The 25,502-nt window shown below is 39.1% G+C and overlaps 1 protein-coding gene across 2 annotated transcripts in view; it reads left to right on the plus strand.

The window, feature by feature from the left end:
- The first annotated feature begins 6,963 nt into the window (after positions 1–6,963).
- The window catches only part of LOC122809409 (zinc finger protein 708-like), a 191,731-nt gene continuing 173,192 nt past the window's right edge, over positions 6,964–25,502 (plus strand). Inside the window, exon 1 of one of the 2 annotated variants that reach the window (XM_044080885.1) lies at positions 6,964–7,075. The gene's annotated coding sequence lies outside the window, so the exon portion shown is untranslated. Of the gene's footprint in view, positions 7,109–25,502 lie in introns of both variants that reach the window. The other variant, XM_044080893.1, reaches the window with a different exon arrangement.

Consider the following 25,502-nt stretch of genomic DNA (forward strand, 5'->3'; position numbering starts at 1 on the left):
AAAAGATGTTTCAAAAATGGTCAAATTAGAAGATAGAGCATGTAGAGAAAACCTTAGATTTTCTACTGTACCAGGGAAACTGGAAGGAACAGACTGTATTAATTTTATGAAAATGCAGATAAGCAACTGGACTGGTATTCCACAGCAGGAGTTGTTAATTGAAAGGGCACATTGTGTGTATGCTCCAGGGAATGTTGAGAAGCAGTTTTGAGATTCAGGCTGTTGTATCCACCTATCTTCAGAATGTTTTTTCTTGGAGTGTCAGTCATTTTTTGGATGCAGAACATGCTGAGGAGGAAATACAAAAGTTTGTCCAACAAAAAGTGAGTTCTCAAACAGAAGGGGTTCTGCTGATTATTCTTCTGATAATAAAGTATAAAGAGAGACTATGCCAGTGAAACATTTTCCAGTGTTCCAAAGGAAAATGCTTGAGAGACAGGAAAAAAGCACAGGAGTTCACTAGAAGAACCAGGAGTACAAGTTCTGCAAGCTTCCTCAGTGTTGCTTTCAGCAAGAAACACTAGATTTAGGCTAGATGGGATACATAGTTGTGAATTCTAAGCCCAGCATGGCAGAGACCAGCATCCTCTTGCAACACCTGCCCAAAGCACTAGATTTCCTGTCAGACTCCAGCAGAGAAGAGGACAGACAAGTTATGGTTCTGTGAAACAGCAGAGACCACACATATCTCAGTTTTATGATGCTTGGATAATAAAAAATACTGATCAGCTACGAGTGTGTGTAGTGGGCATCACCCTTCTTGGGGGCAACAGTAGCAGAATGAGGGTGCCTCCAGGCTTTCAGGATAACCTCAATAAAGGCTAGTACCAAGGATAATGACCAGGCTGCCCTTACACAAGGAGAAATTCAGAAAAGGGGAGAGGTGGAGGCAATATCATGCAACGTTACATAAGCCATAAGGATTCCCAAAATCGGAAAACATATGATGGATGAACAAGTAATGGAAGGGCTGTTGTCATAGGTTCATAGGTTAGTAACAGGCTAACTGCCCTTGCGAGCCATGGTCTTTTCAAAAAACAAGGACCACAGTCAGGGTCCAGGATGGCCCAAAAGAGAGTTGTACGTCTTATGCAGACTAATGACTGGTGCCAAAGTTATGGTCTTAAACTTAATGCAAAAATGCATTATCATCCCTTTCGGCAAGGGTGATGTTCCTGCAAGCTACCACATCAATAGCAATACCCTAAGCACACAGTCATTGGTGAGAGATCTGGGCACACATGTTGACAGCAGCCTTAACTTCAATCAACATGTCTCTACAGTAGTAAGAAGGGCATTTTATATTGCTCATCTTGTATGTAAGGGCATTGCCTCCAGACAAAAAGAGGTTATAACCCCCCTGTACTCTTCCCTCATCAGGCCAATAATAGAGTGCAGTTCTCCCCTTGGTATGTTCCTTTCCAAATACCTGCAGCAGTTGGAGAGACCACAAAGATTCCTTACAAAGATAATTCAAGTTCTTCAAGATCTGTCTTATGTAGACAGACTGAGGTCCTTGTCACTTTACTCTGTGCCATACAGACTGCTTAGAGATGACCTGTGCCTTGCATATAGCGCATTCTCTGACCCAGCTTTAATGGAAATGCTGCACATTCGCAAGTCAAATTGCACACGGGTCACTCGCACAAAAGACCTTAATCTGGTATGTGACATCAACAGAACTTGCTGGAGAGACAGACTTGTCTCACAGAGGTTGTACCACCTTTGGAACAAGCTTCCTGTTCATGTTAAGCAAAACCCCTCATTGGCCCTATTTAAGCACAATTTGGAGGATTGTATGGGTAACCAGAAATTCACTCTGGGGTTCCGCCCTCTTGGACAGGGGCAATTACGTGCTAATTTTAGTGTCTGCTTGAACCAGACACCCTTGGGAACACAGGTTGAACTTGGCTAGGCTTATAAGGGCCCTAGGGCCGTTAGCTTAGTACCTCCTATGATCCAATAACTTTACATTTGTTAACATCAACAGCAGTCCAACAATGGCTTGGTCATCACAGTAATAGCCTGCATGGACACTGTCAGTAGCTGTCAGTTAGTGAGATATAATTTGCCTGAGAAAATGTCTTTATTAAAACGTCATGGTAAAATGTTTGTATTAAAACTGATGCACATTGCATACAAGGTCCTTCTTCAAGGTGGTAAAATAAACCAAGTAACACACAAAAACTTAACTAGCCAAAGATAAGTAGAAAACATTTCAGTCCAACCAATCAGATATATAACAATGTAATTAATTCACCAAATATATTGATTTGTCTGTTAAAATGGGCAAACAGAGGACCTGTCATTAAACTCTCAAGGTTTGCAGATACCAAAGTAATTTTGCTACTTTGTTTCTAACATCGTTGATTTTTTTAAATGACTACCACCTCTGATATTCTTATAAAATGTCTGTATCATGTAAACAAACATATTTATGAGAACTATCATTATTAAAAACATGTTTAGTCAAAACACTGCATGCCAGCATGTAACATTCACTGATAGTGCATCTGCAGTGGTTTCTCTCTTAAAATGTGTAACACATATGCATGTCTACCTCTTGTCCAGACCTTCCAACAGCCACAGACCACATGGCCAGGAAAGGAAGATGGATGGCAGTCATTATGGGTTAATGGATGCACTTATGGATTTGATGTTTGTCACCAGTGATCTCGGTAGCACTATTTTCTCATTATGTCTATACTCAATGTCACAGTGCAGTTGCCACATGTCCTCATACATATCATGGTCCACACTCCCAGACCCACAGTGGTGCATGTAGCTGTCATCTGTGCCTGAGTCACTCTTGTATTTGCTGAGTGATTCCAAGAACCACATGCACTTCAGCAACAGAATGGGTTTTGTGGCAGCATCAAACTCCCCTGCATCTCTCATCTAAGGGAGGAATACCCAAATGAGAGGCAGTGCACATACTGAGTTTGCATTTTTAAGGGACCTAAGAGGAGTCTGTGTGGGACACTCAGTTATGGGTAGTACATCAGGCTGTGGTGAGGGCATGCACTCAGTAGCTACCTCTGCAGAGGTTTCTGTTCCTGTGGATGTGGAAGTTTCTTCCTCCTCCCAGACTGGCACAGACACTGCCTCTGTTTCATTAGATTTTAATGCCTGTAAGCTACCATCACCTACAGCCACAGTAACTGTGCTGATGTCAGTTTTCTGTTGTCCCACTATGTTGGATCCTCTACAACAGGAATCTGTAAATGCATTAAAAACATGACATTACTATAAGCCCACAGCCATGCTTTGAGGATTTTCCTGTTGCATGTATAGTGGGACACACAGTAAACATGCTGTACAATAGATGAGCACATGTATCTTTAGTGGGGCACACAGTAAACAATGCTGTACAATAGGTCAAAACGTATCGTTAGTGGGACACATAGTAAACAATGCTGTACAATAGGTCAGAACATGTATTGTTAGTGGGACACAGTAAACAATGTTGTACAATAGGTCAGTACATGTATCATTAGTGGGACACACAGCAAACAATGATGTACAATAGGTCAGAACATGTATCATTAGTGGGTCACATAGTAAACAATGCTGCACAATAGGTCAGAGCGTGTATCACTTTGGAAAGAACACTGCATTAGCAGACCTTAGGTGCCAGATGTGCAGGGAGTCAACAGTCATATCCTCCTCACTTCACATATAAATATATGCTATGCCAAACTATTATGTTGAATACTATCCTAGTGCTTCACCTATAGACACATTGGTAGGATTTGCCTTCTCTCTCCCATTGAAACCACCCCTTGATACTTTCTCCATTTACCATTCCCTTTTAGTAATGAAAAAGGGCTCTGTCACCACAAAAAAAATATATATATACCCCTCCTTTCCCCAGCAGACAGACAGACATGTATATGTATGTGTGTGTGTGTGTAAGGGCACTATATATATATATATATATATATATATATATATATATATATATATATATATATATATATATATATATAAGACTTTGCAGTGAAATATTATTTCATCGACTAATTGAAGAGCCGGTACAGTTGATTGAAAGTCGGCGATCAAATTGTGCCAACTTTTCTGGTGTGAGATTGTGGTATTGGAGGTGCGGGGAATATGCCCTTTCTGCACTGTAGTATGATCTCAGACTTGGTATATGTATGTATGTCTGTGCATATTATATATAAAGTGTATATATACACATGCACACACACACACGCACACACACACACACACACACACACACACATATATATATATATATATATATATATATATATATATTTAGAGGGGATGTGGGAGGTCTTGACCCCCCCCCCTCTAGAATTAGATGTTTTTTGTTTCTTTTTTTTTTTTTTGTTTTTTGATGTTTTAAGGCTTGATCCTTTGAGGATCAATGGTATAATATTTCCTTGTAATGTAGATCTATATCTAAAGATTTATATAAATACACGCACACACACACACACACACACACACACACACAAAAACACATGCATATCTCCTTCTCCTCACCATCCATTCTATATTGGTTACTTTTGCATTTTTCCTCTGCTTGCTGTACTTCCCTTTCCTATTTTCCTATCTACCCCTTTTCCTCCACATTTTTATGAGGAGTAGGGTGACCACTGTGGTATGCACAGCCACACTGCTTTTCCTCTTGGCTGCTATATTTTACTCTACTGCTCTGTCACTTTTCTGATACCAGCTGTTGCTATGTGCCATGACATTGTACATAACCACTTATACTGCTTTGGGTACAGAAGGCTGTCTTTGTCATGATGTTGTGCACGTCACCCATGCATGATCTAGTAACAGTACTCCTCCACATGTCGATATTGGCACTGCTATGCATGTTGCCATGTTTGTCTGCTTTGTTATGCAGCTTTTAGCTTGGCAAGCCAGCATGTTCCTTGTCTGTTACATTCATAATTTGTTTTCATATGCTTCTGATGAGCTCCCTCAGATTTAGCACTGCAAAGGCACTCTATGCACCCCTCTGATTCCCAGCCATTGTTGTAGCATGCACATTGTATCTCACTATATTTTTTAAGTAACAGTTACTGTTGGAAAATTCCTTTGACTGCATTGTCAGCATTTTTGGATGATGAGATTTTGTATTGTGTAAGTCTGCTCACATATACATATACACACAGTTATGAGGTATGTTTCAGCCTGCCCTGGCAGTGATGTTTTTTTTTCTATTATATAATTATTCACATGAGAGCTAGAGACTGTAGTGGCAAGCAGTGCTGGACAGGATGATGCCAGTCCATCCAGGACATAACCATGCTTCCACAGACAGAACTTTCACTCCCAGGGGCAGCTTAAGCAATGCTAAGCTACCTATCCATGTCTGTAAAATGTGGAGACTCCAGTGAAAACTTGTACAAATGCAGGAAAAACTTGCAAACTCCTAAAATAATTATTTCTGCTGGCCTGGGGTATAAGGTTGCATAGCTAGCAGTAGATTCTTTGTCTAGTTATCAGCATACAGTAGAGTACATTTGATGGCATTCCTACCTTAGGACCAAACATTTGTGGGTACTGGTCCCATATCAGGAATGACCTTATGTATGAAAGACTGTCAGTAGACAATAATGTGAAAAAGGTGTCTGTGTGCCGGACTTCAGATAAATAATTAAATTAAAATCTTGTGGTGGTGGTGGTGTATTGTTTAAGTAGGATAAACTCAAAGCATATAGTAAATAAAAGGTCAAAATAGCCCTTTTTAAAATCTTTACACATTTAGAATAATTCATCATATACTGTATATACAGTATATAATGTTCACCTGTTCATCCACAGTGCAAACTAGCTGCAGCATATATTAGTTCAGTGCCAAGAATATTTACATAGATATACATTTTATTTTTTTTTTTGTACTATATACTTTTTAATTACTGAAAGTCAATCTTATCTTACATTGGACACATTCAAAAATGATTTGTAGCTAATCTGTAAATGATGGGGAAAAGTTTTTTTGCACATTGTTTGCTACAGCAGTTTCAATTACTTTGATTCAGCAAGTTGCATGTAGTCCTTTGATGCCAGGTAAGAAAAGTCATTGGGTTCTGTTCCCACATCAATCATTTACATTAATATTCTGATACTGACACTGCAGTGCAACACTGGGAGGTAGAGGATGAGGAGTACTGCATTTTGGGTAATGCTGGTCTTTGGGTGTGAGATATTAAACCAGGGTAACATTTCTCTGCTCTGTTAATGATGCGGGTGGATGTTATGGATCCCGTAACACTAGCTTATTGCATTTCCTTGCTGTCCTGGTCAAATTACCTCACTGTTACCTTTTTTAACAGTGGATTCAACATAGTACCTTACAAAGCTTGATGCCTTCAAACTTCTTTTTTAACTCCTCCCTCTCTTTTTTGGCCGAAATAACAGCAACTGCACTTAAACTCTAATGAGGAGGTGACATTTTTTAAACTTCTGACTGATAAAAACAAAGTACATTATTTATTTAGATATGTATTACAAGCTTTAGTGGCCATTTTACTGGAATGAAAACAAAGTACATTATTTATTTAGAAACTGTACAAAGCCTTAAAAGCCATTTTACTGCTATAACCTGTTAAAAGAAAAGTACACGTATAAAAAATGAATTACATAAGCATTTCTACACTGAGAGAAAAAAAAATGACACAGAATATAACAATATGGTACTAATACACAGAGAGCTAGTATATTTACTTATTTCTGTATTTCATATCTGCACGCAGTAAATATTTCCTAGGTGCTCTCCTAATCTTCTTTGGAGCGTGACTCAAAGGAAAAAGATACTTTTCCTAGAATTACTTTTTCCTTCATGTCACTAATGTTCCTACATTCTTTCTTAGGATTACAATAGTAGTGGGTGGGTCATGTTGCATTGTTGCAACACCAGTGGGCTGGCCTGCCAGAGGAACTCAACATGGGAAGGCTCATGTTTCTCTTCGGCTCTGAATTATTGTGAGTCCCAGCTGTTTTCTGCCTCTTTTCCTTCGCTTCTGTAATTTGCTTTACTTCTCTCTCTCTTTCTGTCGAGGTGCAGACAGGAATGCAGAGACCTGCAGTGGAGGTAACATCTCCTACTAGCACTCACATCTTAAGGGTAGATTTAACTTCATAAATACATTTTATTGTTTTGTTTAGAAATATGCTTGCAAATGAAACTGTAAATGTTCAGGGCATATTTTTTATTTGTAGCTTTGAACATTTGAAAAAAGAAACGAAGTATGTGAGTGAGCATATGATGTGTACGTCAGTGTGCTTTTGTTTCTGTTTGTTTTGGAGAATGGCAGGGGGGGTGTGACAAAACTGCTGTAGGCCCAGAGAACATTTAAAGAGACTGCACTTGAGCTGTTGTAGGACTGGCACCTTTTCAATGCCGAAAGTTAGACATTTTTTATGGACTTATGAGATTTTGCAGGACAAACCATACCCACAACCAGTATAAACAACTGAACTTCGTGTTTTTGCCAAAAAAGGTCACTCTTGAGGAATTTGTGTTTTTTTTTTTTACATAATATTAAAGTGTTGCAACTGCAAACTAAGTATTTTTTTGTAGTACACAAGTGTCTAAATAGGAACTAAATAGGGATAGGTGGTAACCCTAAGCTGTCTTTTTCCTATAATCCCCAGCCTGACATGGTGTCTTGGATTTTTAGATGTTTGTCAGGGTCTTTTAGGAAGAAAGACTTTATTGGTTTTCATTTACAGAACACTGAAGGAATGGGTTTATAGATGTGGCACAACACATAACTACTAGGTGGCAGTTCAGTTTTCTCACCTTGAAGTTATGACCACCATAACATACGTATAGTTGCAAGATGCTGTATGCTTTTGGGATGCCACTTTGAATGAAACCTCCAAAATGCATCTTCTTTTCATTTAGATGTACACCTAACTGTTTAGTACTGTATTTTGTAACTGGGGAAAATGGCTGCTGCTGGAAAGAAAGCACTGACACTCTGATATAGTCTGATTCACCTTCTAGGCTGATGGAGTGTCCTTACATTAAAATGCATATTTGTCTATGTAGACTGGTTAATGTTACCCATTTGTTTCACTTTCAGTAATAAGGCAAGTACTCCAGTGTGATATCTGCCAATTTCTTGTTGCAGCTTTGAAAAGTGCAGTGAACAAACATGTAAAAAAATACATGTGGAAGAGTACTGATGCATCATGTAGCATGGCAATAATTCATTGTAAGCACAAAGGCTACGTTTTTAAAATTGTATTAATTAGTTTACTTGGTGACAGCCTCAAGGCACAAGTGCCTGCTTTCGGGGATGACCTGGGAGTGCTGCCTGATTATGTGACTTCCTCAGGCACTCGTTAGGCAATCGGAGAATGAAACTTTGCATAACAAAATCAATCCTGCTTGTAGCCCATAGCCTTGACCATCTGTGTTATACTGACAGGTGAATTACTTATATAATCATATGGAGATCGCATTTAAAAATACAGCAATAGCAGTAATGAAGCATGTATTTGCAGCATGGAAAATTAAGGTGTTGAATAGCCCTCAGAATTAGCCTTTTTCCACCTAGATTTGGTAATTTTCTTCATGGCAATAGACTTGCTGAAGGGAACATTCGTTATTGAATAACAAAAGTAACCATAAACAGAGATCATTATCACTAATAGTATACAGTCTGTTATTTGAAAAGTTTATGTTTTGAATAATAAGGTGCTCCTGTTTTGAACCGTCTACTATGATTTTTCAAAGGCACAACTTAAGGACTTGCTAAGAAACTCTTATCACAGTGGTTTAATTGTTATTGCAAAGAGTTTGAGAGATGTGAGCTTCTCTGTAAACTATGAAAAGGAATTTTACAGCTTTAGCATGTCCCCTCACCTGTCAGGCAACGTGACCTTAGGATTAGCTAGTATTTGATCATAAGTCTTCCTTAATGAGCATGTTGTAAAAAAATGGCTGAACAATCTGTCATAGTCCAGTTGAGAACCATATACTATACCAGTGTACACTGTGGTACTAAAGAGATTGCCACCGAAGAGTACTATGATGTAGGAAAGAAATACATGTCTTGTATGACAAACACTATGAGATACTTGCCTTTTAGGCTTCATTGCACTGAGCTTTCATTTGTTTAGCTGACATAAAAATAAAAGGTTAATTACAAAGAAGTAAGTCACTTTTGGTTGCTGTAACTCTGGATGTATGGATGAGATAATTTCATGTTTGTACAAAAGACCATTTCCCATTAGCAAGGTAAAGGTCAAGTTTAGCACTTAAATGTGTTATAGCATCAGATGTAATCAGATGGGGTTGCTACAGAGCACAGTTAATTTGGTTATGACTGCTGTGGAACTGTACTGCAGGGTTATGTTGAAAGCACCAAACCTGACCAAAAGATGAGTGGTTCAACCTTTCAAAGGAGTTTAGGGCGCCCTGCCAGAAAACTCCAGTGAGAAACTCCTCGTTTATTTATTTGACATTTGTTTACCAGGAAAGTCTGACTGGGTGGGTGCCCATTTTCAGTGGAGGCCTGGGGAGAAAAGGTCCAGAGGCAATTAACATGATTACATTAGCTTGTTACACAGCAATATTGATCTTTCACATACACAAAGAAATTCACATTAATGGATAAAATAATAATTTTTACATACATTACATAAAATATTCTTGCACATTAGTTACAGATGTTATATATTTATATCCATGAGACAGACAGGCTTTACAACTGCATGATTCAGACAGAACTGTTCTACTAGATAGATAAATGAGTTTTGTTTATTATAGTGTGCTTATTTTGTATGACTTGTAGTAGAGGGTTGAGAGAGGAGAGGTGAGAAATTACAGAGGGGGGAAAATAGGCGGTAGAAACGTATGTGTTAGCATAGTGTGGGGTATGGATAGGGAAGAAGCGAAAGAAGAACCAAGGTTAGGAGAATGTATACTAATGAGGAGTAGATGGGCAAAGGGAGGGAATAAAAGGTTAGGTTAATGAAGAGGAAATGGATAGCTAGGTTAAGGGTTTAGGTGGAATGCTTGCTGGAATGTATCACAAATGAAGGATTAAGGTCGATAGGATGTTTCAAAAGCAGGGTGATTTCCTTTTACATAAGCCATGTCATAGAGGTCACTTAGGTTTGGTAGAAACCATACAAAACAAGAGAGAGAGAGAGTTACAACTATGCACACACTTGCTGTGTTGAATGGCATGCATACAGCTGTGTTGAATGGCATGCATACATTTTAGGATTTTCTTAGTGAGGCTACTGTGGCATCCTAGACTTGGACTCCAATTTTTCAGAAACGTTATGACCTTTAACCAGTTTCTTTATAAAGTATAACAGTAGTGCCATCAAACTGAAGAGAGGTGCTGTGTTACAAATGGCACGCTAAGAGTTAGATGACAATCTGTCCTTTTTATTTTAAAATTTCCACATGCAATAGTACAAAAGTACAGTACCAAGGGTATCAGTTTTGTGTCTAGGACTTTTCTCGATCTTATGTCAAATGCATGTGGAAAATATTGGCAGCTTTAAACTATTGCAGTATGTTCATGATTCAGTGCTTCTTTGTTCTAATAAATTCCTTGGAACCATAAAAAATTTTCAAGCAGAATTCTCAGACTACAGGCATAGCTGAACACTGACTGGCTATTGTTCACTGCATCACAATCACAGGTGTTATTTCTCGTATAACTGTAGCTCCTTAATAAATATTGCTGTCAGTACTTGCACCTTCCTAGTGGTACCTAAGGTTAAGTACTTGGGCTTTATATTGGACTAAGGCATGTTACTACTGAGTACATCATTAGCATTACAGGCAAGGTCAGTAGACTACTAGGCCTGTTCCATAAACTCATAGAGTACCTCATTAGACCTGTTACACAAACACACAATGTACCTTAACCTGACTCTGTGATTACGTCTAACCTACTTAGCAGTATCCCACCACTTTCAAAGAAAAACTGGAAATTGACTACAAAATGTTTGCTTAACTGACAGCTCATGCATCAACCCACAGTCCTGAATAAACTTGCACTAATATTTCTGACAAGCAAATTGGGCTGTTAAAGACTTTCACAGCTGATAGTAACTGGTCTAGTTGTCTTAGGATACTGACATATGAAACACTGTCCAACCAGATAATCAACTTGAAAATACAGTTATTTAATGCACATGCCTTACTACTAGTAGTTAGTATAAGAACACACTGTCTATAATATCCATAACAAACTTGCTTTAACTAACAATTATTTTATTTTTATTTATTTTTTTTTTATTTATTATTTGTTGACTGGGAAAGTCCGATTAGGACAGAGCATATTTTCAGCGCAGGCCTGGGGAGAACGCTTCAGATGCATGTCTTTGGAATGTGGGAGGAAACCGGAGCACCTGGAGGAACCCCACATGAATGCAGGGAGGACATGCAGACTCCGCACAGAAGGTACCCCAGCTGAGAATTGAACCGGAGGACCTCTTGCTGTGAGGTGACGTTTACCGCTGCACCACTGCACAGCCCATGTAATAATGTACTATCACCAGACTCCATGCAACATGCTTCATGACACGTGCACACTCATGTACTTTTAGGTCTTTTTTTTTTTTTTAATTTGTGTATTGTTCCCCTCAAGCTTTAACCCAGGACTGGACATCTCCCCTCTTCCACTCTCAATTACATTGTCCAAATTGCGTAGCTATCCCTGAACTCTGATGTTAGCTGGTCTCCTACATGCAGTGCACCATGGCAAACTGCTAAGTATGGACTCCAGCTTAAAGCTCCTTCAGAGGCCAGCCAAGTAATTAATGGTATAACTTTCTACAATGGCTACAGTTGCCCTCTGCCTAACTCTTCCATTCAGAAGATGTTAATCAAACAATGGTTGCTGGCATTATGATGAGGTGTTGAGCTAGTATGTCACATGGCCAGATTCATGTACTTTGTTATGATTTAGTAATACTTATTCTATGCAGTCCTAGACAAAGGAATCTGTGGTGCCCTCTGGCAGTCCACTTACACCCTAAGTGCCCCCTATTCTGGCTTCCCCACACCATCTAGCTTACATTTTTCTTGCTTTTGTCTTACTCTTCAGTTTTTTTTCCTGTGGCCTTTCAACATATGTTTAACCGGTCAAGACTACACTATCATAACCGAGGAAGAATAATTGGATTAAGCCATGAGATTCTAAATGCGCTAATGTGCATTTTAACGCTTTTTTTCTTCAACATTTTGAGCCATTGATGGCCTGAACAAAAATCATGAATAAGAGAAGAAATTCTGTCTTACTTTTTCTTTCAAACAAATAAGTTGGGTCCTGTGCTTAATGTTTAAAGCTGGCAAAGTAGTAGTCCCCACTAAAGTGAAAAGATAAAAGCTTTTGAGGATACATTAATCAGATCTGGGAGTAGTGCCTGCATATTTATACCTCCCAACATAATAAAAGATAGTCACCTTCTGCATATCCCTCTGGTGTTAGATTGGGGATGAAAATGAAGGAACAAATGGTCACAATCTTATATTTCAAGTTGCTACTGTATATTTATTTATATGAGTGCCCTATTTTTCATCAACAATTTTTTTTGGCAAAAAGTGAAAAGCCGTCTCATCAAAAATGACTGGCTTTTTCATAAGATCGCAGAATAATGTGGATTGGAGAGTTTGCCCTTTTCCTACTGTAGTGTAATCCCATAGTTGGTATATATACTTTGTAGGAGGTGTGGAGATGTTGGGAGGTTTGCAACCCCTGAAAAAACATGTTTTTAGGTTTTTATTTTTGATTATATAGGTACTGATCATTTGTACACAATTATTAAATGCCTGATGTTATTGAATGGTTTGTGTGTGTGACCTTTTGACCCTTGGATCTGGATGTCATTTGGGATATTTTGCAGGCAAATTATGTTATTTATGTATTTATTTATTTATTTACATTTGTTTATCGGGAAAGTCCAAATGGACACAGGTCCTTTTTCAGTGGATGCCCTGGGAGAAAAGCTCGAGAGAGCAATAAATGAACAGCAGAGTATATGAAGAACAATTGAATATACATACAATAACAAATAATACATACTGCAGCAAACATTAGCTATACATACTACATGAAACATAGTAATGAACAGATATACCAATATCTAGTTAAAGGCTAGGAATAAAGGTAAGATGTATACACAGATAGCACTAAGCTCAAACAGATACTGTTCTAAACTCATATATATATATATATATATATATATATATATATATATATATATACATATCTTATATACAAGTATTGCACTAAACTCAAGCAGATATAAAGCAGAAGCTCCACACGAAGGTGGAACAAGCTAGAAGGGCTAATGGGATGGAAGGGGGAGATAGAGGTGTAAGGGAGGAGACTGAGTGAGTAGTATACGTGGTAGTGAGAGGAAGCTAGGTGTAAGTCAGCTGGATATGTATTTGTAGTTGAGATGAAGTGAAGTAGTTAAGCATGTTATAACAGGTCTGAGAGATCGAGTGAGGAGGGAAGGGCAGGCTAAATGGTGAGTCAGAGCCTGCAGAGGAAGAAATGCAATGATCAGACGGTGTGAGGCATGATGGCTAGGGGAGGGGAGAGGAAGGGGAGGTAAAAGGAGGGTTACTAGTCGGGATTGGTGCATGTGCATAACCAGAGACTTTTTAAGTGAGATTTTAGTGCAGTATTGAAGTGATTGCAAGAAGGTAGTGTGGTTATAGGGGGGGGGGGTGGATTGTTCCATAATCTGGATATGACGCAGGAGAATAGTGCTTCTTCCGCTGAGTTCTTGGGTTTGGTCACTAGAAGCTGATTTTTGCTGCTTGAGCATAGAGGTCTAGTGAAGCAATAGGGCTGGAGATGGTTTTGAAGGGATGGCACTTTAAGATGATGGTTTACTAACTTGTGGGCAAGGGAGAGTTGATTCAGGTGAAGAAGTTGAGGGAGTTCAAGCCAGTCAAGTTCTCTAAGTGAGATACAGTGGTGGCTGTGATAAGAAGCACCAGTGGCAAACGTGGCAATTTTATTGTAGCAAGCCTTGAGCTTATTTAGGTTATTCTTTATGGACATTAGTTTTATAGGTTCATAGGATGATACTAGGCTATTGGCCTGGAGGCCCTTATACGCCTAGCCAAGAATCTTTATTTTAAGCTCTGTGTTTCTAAAGTATAGCTAAACAGTTCATTTATTATTTATTCTACTGATGAGGTCAATAAAAAGGCTGAAACATGCATGTATACAGTTAGTGGGGTTTAGTTTTAATGCATTGAATGTACCTATAAAAACCTATAAAGTAGAAAATTAAAGGCTTTTAGAAACCATGCAGCTGAAACACTTTATGTTCTTAAGGGGTCATTTGCATACTTCCCATGGGTCTCCACTACAAGATGTTGAAGGTGTTACACACTGAAGACTCTAGCTTGGCTGGCCTTTTTACATTTTTTATTGAATGGTGTGTCTTTGTAACTTTTTTACCCTTAGAGTTATGTATACTTGCACACACTGTTTATATGTACATGTATGTTTGTACGTGTGTGTGTGTATGTGTATGTGTGTGTATATATATATATATATATATATATATATGTATGTATATCACATATACCCACACACATACAGAGCATACCTTCTCCCTTCCCACAAAAGGTAGCCACCTTCTCTGTACTCTTCTGATGTTAGACTGGGACAAAAGTGAAAGAAAAAAGAGAAGGCCATAATTTATTTCAGCGAGTTCCTGTAAGACATACATATTCTCAGCAAGCTTCCTTCCAATACTCAAAAAGATAGCCACTTGTATACATATCTAATGTTTACTTGTGAGAAAAGTGAAAAACATGTCTCTGTAATGCAGTGCACTTTGTTGCAACTAGGCAGTACAGTGTCCCCAAACAAATAACACTCTTTGCACACCACTGAGGTTTGATTGTGAGAAAAGCTAAAGAAATAATGGCTACATTGTCCTTAGCCTCCCCACAAGCCATAGCGGGCCTCTATATACACAACCAAGGTTTAATTTAGAGTAAAATTCAGGAAATAATGATCACAGTGCCCCACCCCCACACAAACTTATAGCAACCTTCTTTTTATACCAATGAGGATTATTGTGTGGAATATTTAATAAATAATTGCAATGATGTCCCCCCATGCAAGCTGTAGTTACGATCCTTGCATACTGCTAATCAGTGCCAGTTTTAGACTAGACAGGGTCCAGAGCAGAGGCCCTTATTAAGCCTGTATCAAAATCTAGTTTTACAGCCTAGGGTGTGTGGTTTGCTCGGCCCATGAAAAGCTCTGGTGGTCTAGATGTTCTGTAATGTATTTTATGCCTTATTTCTGAAAGATAATGGCTTGTTAACTGTTCTTCTTATTGCTACCTAGAATTTATGTAAGAATATTGCATATGTTCAAGATAAAAGTCAGTGATATAATTTTAACAATTATGCTCACGCACACACACATTGCATAATAAGCTGCATGCAAATTGGAGGAGTGCTATTTCACTTATGCCATGTCTTTGGGGATGTTGGAGGAAACAAGACAACTTGGACAGAAAGGACATGTAAACTTCAGAGCTAAGGAGTTCCAAACAAGAATTCAGCCAGGCAACCATTCTGCCAGTATGCCAGTGATCAGTTGCTTTTATATACTTTCAATTCTGATCACCAAAGATAGCAACTTATTGTGTAAAATGTTGTGTTTGACATGCTTGAAAAAGAAAGAAAATATGGCCAACGTGTTTCTGTTAAATACAAAACCCTCCCCTACCGCACAGACATTTGTGCCTAAGCCCTAACTGTAATAGTTTTATATTGATTTCAGCAAATGCAATACACTGTGTAGCACAGCTCCTGCTATACCAGATCAGTGACTGTTTAACACTGATCAAAAAACAGCTGGGATAAATCACTTTTATCAACAGAAGGCTACCATACTCATCTGTTATAGCCACTTTATTGACTCTGTGCACTGCAGGTGCCTGTTTGTGATAAAAATGGCCACAATAGAGTATTCCAGCTTTCTTTAGATAAATGCAAAGAGTCCTTCAAAGCGAGATAAAGAGAAGTAATAACAGTTTTACTTCAAGTCAGTCATTTCTCCCAAAATTAGCCCTCATGCCCAACAATTATAGCAACATTTCTGACTGTGTATATCTCAAATGTCTGATTGTGGTAATGTATTTCAAGTCTTTTTACACAAACACACAGTAGTCAAAGTAGCCACAGTAAAAGAATAGCTGGTCTACACTCCTAAGGGCTTAAATATCCTTGACATAGTGCTTGCAAACATGGGGGAGTGTTGCATCCCCACAGCATAATGTCTTCATTGGTAAGACTGTTTCATAAATTGGTCTCCTTTGTAATGGTAATACCCCCATCAAACCCTAAAATCCTAAAGAATTTTTACAAGGCAAATTATCTCTTATTAAGCAATAGCATATGTAATTTTAAAGCCCCACCGAGCCTGAAAACACAGAGGCCTATGCAGAAGTATACATGAATGCCATGTACAATCACTTAGTCAGATGCATAGAAACGGCAGTTCCTGACCAAACTAAACCTATGTCTAGCCAGATAAACAAGCCTCCCTGGTGGAACCTTGGCATAAGTAGACTGTACAAAAGAATGAAGAAATTCCTGTCTAGAAGTGAGTCTATATTACATATCCGAACATTTAAATGCTCGAATCGCTAAAGATTGACCTTTAGCAATCGAACATTCAAATGTTTGACTATGTAAGAAAGCAATATAAAAAAGATAAAGGAAAGGGTTTAAGCAGGGGGGGGCAAGCCCCCATGCACCCCCCGCTACTTAAATATGCCAACTCCGAGATCGCACTTCAGTGCGGAAACAGGAAATGTCCCATTCCCTACACTGTAGCGTGATCTTGGTATATTTAAGTAGCAGGGGGTGCAGAGGGTCTTGCCCCCCTGCTTACACCCTTTAGTTTTTTTTCTTTTTCTTTTTTTTTTTAATTTTTATTCATATTCGAACATTTAAATGTTCAATTGCTAAAGGTCGATCTTTAGCAATTTGAACATTTAAGTGTTCGGATATGTAATATAGACCCTCTAGAAGTAAATGGGGAGGGAGCACAGCAGAGAAAAAAAATCCCTTATTAGTCTCAGTGGGAAAATCAAGGAACTAGTCAAGTCTTCAAAAGCAAAATGTGAGACTAAAATAACCTCCCAAGCAAAGGATAACCACAAAGCATTTTTAGTTATGTCCGAAATATTAAGGAAAACACTAAATAGTGAGCTGAGTTGGTTGTAGATGGAACTACCTATACTCAGTCAGATGAAATAACAAACCTGCTGGCTGATAAATCCAGCTCAGATTTTACCCCAAACACCTCCAGTCACTCCTAATAAAATACCCCCTACCATTCCTTTGCCTGTTATTAGTAAAGAACAGGTCATCACTTCACTATAAAAGCTAGTAACACAGCATCAATGGGCTCTGATGGAATCCCAGGGTGCCTGTTAAATAGCTTGAAACATGACCTAACAGACCCACTTGGATTTCTATTTAACCACAGTCTCCAGACAGACAGTGTCGCAGTAGAGTGGACAGCAGCAACAGTCATCCCTTTGCACAAGTAGGAACCATCAACTCACCCAGGAAACTACTGACCCATAAGTCTGTCCAGCCTCATATGCAAGGCTATGGCAAGGATAATAATGGACTTGATTCATGACATAGGAAATCTCCAGACTCCAGACCCAATCCAGTTCATCTTTATCAAGGACAGGGCATGCCTGCTCAGTCTGGTGGACTGTTTTGAGAAGGTCGCCAAGCACATGGATGCGGGTAAGATGGTGCATACTGCATACCTTGACCTGGCCAAGAAATTTGACACAATACCACACTCGGGTTTTATAGACAAACTTACAAAACTGGGCACAAACCTCTATGTCACTGGATAGATAAGCCAAATGGCTCATGGATAGGACACATTAGAGTGGGAAAATCTACATACAGGAAGAAGCCAGTCACCAGTGAAGTACCACAGGGCTCAGTGCTGGGGCCCCCTGCTGTTTGGAATATAGTTCTCAGATGTCATTTGAGCTTTGCACCCCAGTCTTCATTGCACATGTGCTCACTTCATTAGGTCCAATCCGGTTATCAAACTAAATAAATGGGTAGTAAATAAATTCATGGCAGGAAAGAGAATTAATCATGGAGAGTATAGATTCAAAGCATCTATATCACATCTTCGAAATTTCAAAATATCAAATCTGATATGGGTGAGACCATATCTTCGATATTTTGAAACTTCAAACATAAAAAAAGAAAAAAATAATACAACTAAACATTGCAAGCAGGGGGGCAAGCCTCCCTGCACCCCCCATGCCCCCCACACCCCCGCTACTTAAATATACCAACTCCGAGATCGCAGTACATTGCAGTAATCAGAAATCTCTCCTTACAGAGATTTCTGTTAAAACGTTCAATGTCTCTCACTTTCGCTGATATGGTGCCGACCATATCAGCTTCGATATTTTCAGTCTTCAACGTAGCGATATAGACCTGATTCAAAGACATCCAGACAGTACTTGAATATCTTGGGACAGAGCAAGCAACTTGCATATTTCAGGTCTGGATGCAGTTTTGAGATAGGAATAGGATGATTAAGACGGCTCCTCCATGAAACATAATGGTAGTGTAGAGATGGGAAGAAATCTACTACAGACATGAGCTCAACAAAAATTTCAGTTATGATGTTTTGCATATCACAGTTTTTTTTTTTTTTTTGCTTTTATTGAGTACTGGTTCATTGGGTAAGCCCACTAGACAAACCTACGTATTTTCAGGATTAATCTAAAAGCACTGTTTAGCTAAGAGCATTCAGTGTCAGACATTTTTTAACTAGAGACTGACTCAAGCTTGCACATGAAGCTTGTTAATACCTCATAGTATAAGTTAGTAATGAATCTTGTTAGTAGTTCCTAACTGTAATCTTCTGCATCAAACTGCTAGACAGGTTATAAGTTATAAATGAGCTTGATTTCAGAGGTGCCACCCTAGAGCACATATAGATGACCTACATAAGGCTGTGGCAAAAAATCCTAGAATTTTGAGTTGATCCTTGCACAGCATATTCTTGGAAATTAATGAAATTAATTGAGATAGAAAGGAAATAGTGGAACAGGTTGATAGGTTTGAGTATCTGGGAGGGGTGGTTGAAACTGAAGCTTGAATGAGGAAGTCAAAGCTATAATCAGAGGAGCTACAACCAACTGGCACAGTGTCAGGGGTAGTGTGTGGCAGAAGAATAGTAAAGAAGTTGAAAAGTAAGGCACGTAAAACAGTGGTGCAACCAGTACTAATGTATGTGCAAAAACCTGGGCAGTGAAGGCAGAGCAGTTGAGGAACCTAGAGGTGATGGAGATGAAGTGCCTCATGTGGGAGGTAGAATGGCTAATGAAGAAATGAAGACATTGGTGTAGAAGTCAAATTAGCTGCAGTTGCAGAGAAGGTCAGAGTACAGATTACAGTGGTTCAGGCACATACTCAGACACATATGCAGGAAAGCAGAAGATGATTTGATGAAGATTTGGGAGAGATGGGAAGGAGGAAAGGGGAAATGAGGACATCCAGCAAAGAGATGGATGGACTGTGTGAAAGAAGTCAGGCATGGCTTTTAAAGAAGGTAGGTGAATAGCATTGAATTGAGAGAAATGACTACAGTTGACAAGACACCCTAGAAACATGTAGACAATGGGAAAAGGGAGATCGATGCAGACAATAATGATAATACAATTAATCTTGGAAATATTTATTTCTGTCTTGCACCTGTTTTGGAGAGTCTGTGGTTCTGGACCTGTTCTGTTTTTTGTATTCTTTAAAGCATTTATGAACATTGTCTCTTATCTTGAAAAGACAGAGAACCAGCTGAGAAAGTCCAAAGCAAAAATAAGGTACTGTAGAAACGGTCAGTTACCACTCAGAGCCCACCAGGAATTAAATTCAGTCACCAGAGTTTATTGAAGCGCTTTTCATCTGCTTCATAAGCAGACTTCTTCAGAATACATACAATGCAGTCCAACCTACTACATTTAAAACCCTTAATTGGTCATTAAATTAGATGTGCTAAGTATTAATTAAATGCCTTAAAGGCAAACAAGCTAAAAAACTTTACTTGGGTTACAGATTCCACACAGTGAGTAAATCAGACATTGCTTCAAAAAGTATATTCTTCATAAAAAAATAATAAATATATATGTATATATATGAAAGAAGAACCAACATAATGTTTTCCAAATGTCTGAGTGTATAAGCTACATATATATGTTCTAGGGATTGTGCCAATATATTAAAAAAACTAGAGACACCTAGTAGTATAAATGAACTATAATATATAGAAGTAAACCTTATGATTATGACTAATGTAAAATATATCAATGAAATGTAAAAATTCACAATGTGGTAAAGTAAAAATTCATTTAGAAGGTTAGTTAAATAAATCAATTCATACATCCTTGTAAAAATACTAAAACATAAGGACTAAAAACATGTGTTCAAATGCAATACATTTTAGAATAATCTATAACTGGAAAACTTTAAAAGATGTTCATACCACATATACCCCTTACACATAGGTGCGTAAATGTGCTAATAACAGCACCAAAGCCTACAACTACCTTTTGAGACTTAAAATGCTTAGTAAACAAGATATAGAACATGCTTCATTAAGACCTGGGGTATGGTAAGCTTCTAACCTAATCTGCCAATGCAGTTCTAGTGCCAGTAACTTTAAAGAGGCTGGACCGCCTCTATTGTCAACAGTAAGTTGGTCTATAGCTGTGAATTTAAACTGGTGGGTGGGGAAGTCAACAACATGTTTCGCAAGAGCATTCGTTGATTTATGTTTTTTAATAGCGTATTGATGTTCATAAATACGTTCCCTAAACTTATGCTCAGTCTTCCCACATAGAATGCCAAACAATTTTGGCATGAAGCTAAATATACCAGCATCTTAGAATTACAGTTGATTCTATGTTTCAATTTGTACTCTTGGTTGTTGACAGAAAATTTGTTAGATTCAATAATGTAGTTACAAAATTACATGCATGGCATCTGAACATACCCGGAGATCTTGTACTAGGAGGTTTCATCTCGAACCAAGACTTGAGGTTCTTATCCCTCCTGTAAGTCACCTTTGGAACAGAACCTAGTTTTGCAAACACCCCTGGATCAGCTCTTAACAAATCCCAGTTCTTCCTGACTATGTCCCACAAAATGTCACTATCAATGGCGAAGGTGGTAATAAATCTAGGTAGGTCCACCTCAGTGATCCTATCAACACTTGTTGTACTAAAATTACCAACAGGAGATGTAAGCAAGGTAGAAACAACTCTTACTTTGAATGGTAAAATTGGTACATACACATTGGACCTCCTTTTAAGTGAGACTTCCTTGGTTAAATCATCAATAAGCTTATAGGGGTAACCCCGGCTCAAAAACATCCCTTTAAGTGTTGCACATTCGGCATCAAATATGTCATCTAGGATCAACTTAGATTTATACCATTATATGACAACTTCACACCCCAGAATCCCCTACTTTTTTGGTATACCCAAAATCCACAAAAATTTAATTAATCATCATTGTGATCCCATGTTCGTGATGATGAGATCAAGTATGTTTTCTCCTCTTGTGGGGATGTTGACTAGTTGTTCCATGGCATTTGAGTTTATGAACTCCAGGAACCTTTGGGCTAGAGTGTTTGGGCTTGAATAGTATTCCCAGTCTATATTAGGGTAGTTGAAATCACCTAGTATGATGGTATTTGGAGATACATTTATCCCCTCCAGTGTTTTCAGGAAGGCCATGTGAGGTTCCTGAGTTTGAGAGGGTGACCTGTAACATGCTACAAATTGCAGAGCAGTCTTGCCTATGGTTAATTGCACCTGGATGGTTTCCAATGCATAGTGCGTTGCCACCAACCTTGAGGTGTGTGTGTCCTTTATGAATATGGACACCCCCCCCCTCCTTTCTTGGTGTTGTCCGGATTTTGGGGCCGGAACGCATGATATGAGGTGAAACCTGATAGTGCTGGGGTGCTCTCAGGAGCCTTGAACCAGGTTTCTGTCACAGCACAAACATCGATATTCTCCATACTGAGAAGGGCCTCGAGTGCGTGCATCTTGAGATTGAGACTTCTGGCATTGAGCAGCATTACCCTTAGTGTTTTTCCTTTTTTGTGTTCTAGGGTGGTAGGTTTAGAATTTGAGCTTTGCCTAAAAAAGGCACTATGGGGGTGGCAAGAGACTTTGCCAATATCCAGAAGCCCAGGGGTGACAGGTGCAAGCTGTCCCTTGTGAAGCAGCGTGGCTTGTCCAGCATGTCATCCCAGGCAGACAGACATTGGATCCCCTTTGAATGACACCAAAATTTAAGCCAATTATTAAAGCTGATCATCTTATCACTGTATTGTGGCATCATTCTAGGTGAAGGTAGGATACTGCTCAAGGTCAGGGTCATACCTGCCTGGGCTACATAATCAGAGAGCTCCTCTATGTCTCTTTTCATGTAGTCCAAGGAGGTACGTCTCAGGTCGTTCACACCAGCGTGGACAATGACAGAGTCATACTTGTACCTGCTGTTGAGAGACCTGAGTGCTTGCGTTATGTGGCGGATTCTAGCGCCCGACAGGCAGCTTACTGTGACCTTCTCCTTACTCAATCTGGTGAGCGGGATGTCAGTGTGTCTGACTATGGAGTCACCAATGACGAGTGTGTCTGGCATTGTATTTGGCCTTAAGGGCTGTGACTGTTTGGCACACTGACTATGTGGTCTATGTGTTGAATGTGTTTTGTCCTGAGGTGGCAGATGTTTGGGTGTCTGCTTTGGTGGCCTCTGCTGTTTTGGTAGATTTTTGATCAGAGCCTCCGAGTATGTCTTTGTGTATTTATGTGTATGATTTGAAGTATTGATAGTACTATGTGAGACTGGGTTTGTGGTGTGTGAGGTTACCTTCTCCTTCTGTCTGGTCTTGCCAGTCCTGTGTTGAGAGAGCTCAGCCTCCAGTTTGGCTATATAGTTGCATCTCTCGCATGTATTTGTGTTTTGTGGAAGAAGGAGAGGGTTGTCCGTGTACATGAGGCAATTGTAACATTGCCTCAATATTCCCAGATTCACCAGCTGAGCAGGAGAGGACACTAGCAACTGATCGCTCGACATGCTAGAAGGAATAGACAAGGACTTTGAAAAGACTCCGGGGGATGTGGGTGATCGAAAAGGGATTTTGGCTAGTGGGGCACTATGTATAATAAAAGTGCTATATCAAAGTAAAAAAATACTTTAGGAGCAAGTGCTAGTCTTTACAGATAAAGAATAGTCTACTTAAGAATCAAGTAGAGCTGAACTTTCTAGATATAGAATACGCTGGTTTGATCAGCAGTACAGTTCAAGGAAGGCTGTTTTAAGGGAAAATTTGAAGAGTGGAATTTAGGCAGCCCGAATAGTTTAACCTTGATTAACCGCCGCTGCTCTTGTGTGCTCCTGTAGCAACTCCGCGCTAAAGCCCACCAAAGCGTGCTTTATAGCAGGGGGCTGGAAAAGACAGGAAATTACCCAAAATGGCCAATAAACTACAAGTTACTGCTTTAAACCACTCCTCTGAGGACAAACAGGCAGCTCAGTACTCCCCACCCTCACTGGTGAGTAAAGAAACTTCCCCTTGACCAAACTAGGAAAATGGAGAAAACACAGGAACCAAGACAAAGCCCAGGGATCAGCAAAATCTGATCACTGGAACAAACTATTAGGAAAGTATGGAAAACAAGAGTATTTTTTTTGTTTTTTTCAAGTTTTTTTCAGATAGGCAGAAAATACAATAAATGCTGTGTTTTTCGACTAATTGCTATCAAAAGCTAGTACACTTGAGTGTATTAGCCTGTTGCTTACCTTTTAAGTAAAACTTAAACAATCAAGTGCAACAAACAATTCAAGCTATTAAAAGCAGTAAAAACAGGTAATAACAGAATAAAACAGGCAGTAATAGTAGTCGAAAGGCTTAAAAAGTCGAAAATGCAGAAAAAAATACTTAGAATCTGGAAAGTTTGTCTTTTCTGGTCTCTGCTGCTCTAGGAACTCTGCTGGACACCACGAGGAGCTGTGCTGAGTTCTCTATAGCCAGAAAAGCCCGCCAAAGCGTGCTTTATAGCAGGGGGCTGGAAAAGACAGGAAATGACCCAAAATGGCCAATAAACTACAAGTTACTGCTTTAAACCACTCCTCTGAGGACAATCAGGCAGCTCAGTACTCCCCACCGTCACTGGTGAGTAAAGAAACTTCCCCTTGACCAAACAAGGAAAATGGAGAAAACACAGGAACCAAGACAAAGCCCAGGGATCAGCAAAATCTGATCACTGGAACAAACTATTAGGAAAGTATGGAAAACAAGAGTATTTTTTTGTTTTGAGTCAAGTTTGTCTCCAGATAGGCAGAAAATACAATAAATGCTGTGTTTTTTGACTAATTGCTATCAAAAGCTAGTACACTTGAGTGTATTAGCCTGTTGTTTAACTTTTAAGTAAAACTTAAACAATCAAGTGCAACAAACAATTCAAGCTATTAAAAGCAGTAAAAACAGGTAATAACAGAATAAAACAGGCAGTAATAGTAGTCGAAAGGCTTAAAAAGTCGAAAATGCAGAAAAAAATACTTAGAATCTGGAAAGTTTGTCTTTTCTGGTCTCTGCTGCTCTAGGAATTCTGCTGGACACCACGAGGAGCTGTGCTGAGTTCTCTATAGCCAGAAAAGCCCACCAAAGCGTGCTTTATAGCAGGGGGCTGGAAAAGACAGGAAATGACCCAAAATGGCCAATAAACTACAAGTTACTGCTTTAAACCACTCCTCTGAGGACAAACAGGCAGCTCAGTACTCCCCACCCTCACTGGTGAGTAAAGAAACTTCCCCTTGACCAAACAAGGAAAATGGAGAAAACACAGGAACCAAGACAAATCCCAGGGATCAGCAAAATCTGATCACTGGAACAAACTATTAGGAAAGTATGGAAAACAAGAGTATTTTTTTTTTTTCAAGTTTTTTTTCAGATAGGCAGAAAATACAATAAATGCTGTGTTTTTCGACTAATTGCTATCAAAAGCTAGTACACTTGAGTGTATTAGCCTGTTGTTTAACTTTTAAGTAAAACTTAAACAATCAAGTGCAACAAACAATTCAAGCTATTAAAAGCAGTAAAAACAGGTAATAACAGAATAAAACAGGCAGTAATAGTAGTCGAAAGGCTTAAAAAGTCGAAAATGCAGAAAAAATACTTAGAATCTGGAAAGTTTGTCTTTTCTGGTCTCTGCTGCTCTAGGAACTCTGCTGGACACCACGAGGAGCTGTGCTGAGTTCTCTATAGCCAGAAAAGCCCACCAAAGCGTGCTTTATAGCAGGGAGCTGGAAAAGACAGGAAATGACCCAAAATGGCCAATAAACTACAAGTTACTGCTTTAAACCACTCCTCTGAGGACAAACAGGCAGCTCAGTACTCCCCACCCTCACTGGTGAGTAAAGAAACTTC

This window comes from Protopterus annectens, chromosome 1.part1 (genome assembly GCF_019279795.1).
Source record: "Protopterus annectens isolate FY-2018-M chromosome 1.part1, PAN1.0, whole genome shotgun sequence".
Classification (NCBI taxonomy): domain Eukaryota; kingdom Metazoa; phylum Chordata; order Ceratodontiformes; family Protopteridae; genus Protopterus; species Protopterus annectens.